Raw genomic sequence first — 2,131 nt, 5'->3', positions numbered from 1 at the left:
GCCGGGGTCGGCCCACGGCGCGGGAGAGAGAGAAAAAGAGGAGAGAGAAAGAGAGAGAAAAAGAAAGAAAAGATCTTCTCCTTATTTTCGAAATCCGATCTTCCTACATGAATGCATTTGCACTTTCAAAGCAATCAAAAGAAATGCAAGGTTCGGCATGGTGCATCAAACAACATAAAGTATTTAGGGTTTTTCTTACACGGGAAATCCAAACCAAATCCCGCTAGAACTTTGGAAAAGGTCAAGGTTTAGCGAAGGGAAAAAGAAAAAGAAAAGGTAACGCCCGAATTTTGGCGAGTAAAGAAAAGAAAAAATTCGACTGCAAAATTCGGGGCGTTACAAACCTATCCCCCTTAAAAGAATCTCGCCCTCGAGATTCAGGGCTGGCTAGCAAAGAGCTCTGGGTACTTGGCCACTAGATCATCTTCACGCTCCCAGGTTGCTTCTTCCTCAGAGTGGTGATTCCATCTGACTTTGCACATTCTGATGGTCTTCCTTCGGGTGACTCGGTCTGCAATCTCAAGGATTTGCACTGGCTTCTCAACGTAGGTCAAGTCCTCCTGGACTTCAAGACCTTCCACTGGCAACTGCTCTTCTGGCACACGCAAGCACTTCTTCAACTGAGACACATGAAAGACATCATGCACAGCCGACAAATTCTCTGGCAGGCTGAGCTGATAAGCCACTTCTCCACAAATAGGACGGGGGCGGCCCAAGGCGAGGTGCTTGGCCGGATGTAACCTTTCTCTGACAGCTCATCAATTTGCTTCTTAAGCTCAACCAATTCTGGTCCAGATATTCTGTAAGCTCTCTTAAAGATAGGGGCGGTTCCAGGAAGAAGCTCTATAGCAAACTCAACTTTCCGCTCTGGTGGCATACCTGGTAAATCCTTTGGAAACACATCTGGGAATTCGGAAACAACCTTGATACTCTCGATCGGGTCTGCTTCACTGCTATCAACAGCCATCTGATAACAACTTCCTTTCTTTGGCTCAGGCGGGACTAACTCGGTCACCACTTCCTCTCCTAGTGGGGACACCAACTTGATTGTCCTTTTATCACAACTGATAGCTGCCTGATACTTATCTAACCAATTCATCCCTAGGATGACATCTATTCCCTGAGTACCCATTACTATAAGGTTGGCGGGAAACGCTATCCCCCTTATTTCCACACTTATATTTAAACAAATGCTATCGGCTCGAATTCTACCACCGGCTGAGTCAATTTGAATGGGGGTTGACATGGTAGTAATTGGAAGATTATGTGCTTCTACCCATGATGCAGTAATGAAAGAATGCGTTGCTCCAGTATCAAATAACACTTCTGCAATATGGGAGTCGACTGGGAACATACCTACTATCATGTCGGGGGTCTCCTGAACTGCTTCAGCCTCCAAGTGATTCAATCTTCCATGATTATAGCGCTGTTGAGGGCGATTGCCTGCTCCAGGCTGAGGCACATTCTGCTTTGCTGGGGCATTGGGGCCTGACTGCTGCTGGGCTGCCTTCTTCGGACATTGCATCGCCCAGTGGCCTTGCTCTCCACAGTGGAAACACGCCCTGTTTCCAACCTGAGCTGGTGCTGCCTGACTGTTCTGCTGATTTGCTGGGGCAGGAAGACAAGGTGCTTGCTGATTCTGCTTCTGAAACTGACCTCCTGACTGATTGCTCTGACGGTTCTGGTACTGATTCTGAGGGTACTGCCTTTGGAACTGCTGATGCTGCTGGGGTGGACGCTGGTTCTGCCTGAACTGCTGAGGTTGATTGCCTGAGAAACGAGGACGACTGCTGCTTCCAGGCTGGGGTCCACTGATCTTGCGCTTACGATCTTCCATCTCCTTGCGCTTTCTCTCCGTCATGATCGCTCTATCAATCAGGTGCTGGAATGTCGGAAAGGTGTGATTCATCAGCTGATACTGCAGGGGGTCGACCAAGCCTCTCAGAAAACGGTATTGTCGCTTGGCGTCAGTGTTGACATCTTCAGGAGCATAGCGAGACAATTGCAGAAACCTGTCCCGGTACTCACTGACAGACAATGGCCCTTGCTTGAGGGCCAGGAACTCCTCCTTCTTCACTGTCATCAGACCTGCAGGAACATGGTACTGACGAAAGCTACCCCCGAATTCTTC

The sequence above is a fragment of the Zea mays genome, chromosome 10 (assembly GCF_902167145.1).
Source record: "Zea mays cultivar B73 chromosome 10, Zm-B73-REFERENCE-NAM-5.0, whole genome shotgun sequence".
NCBI classification, from domain to species: Eukaryota; Viridiplantae; Streptophyta; class Magnoliopsida; order Poales; family Poaceae; genus Zea; species Zea mays.
The sequence above is the reverse complement of the archived record's forward strand: the minus strand, read 5'-3'. Positions refer to the sequence as shown.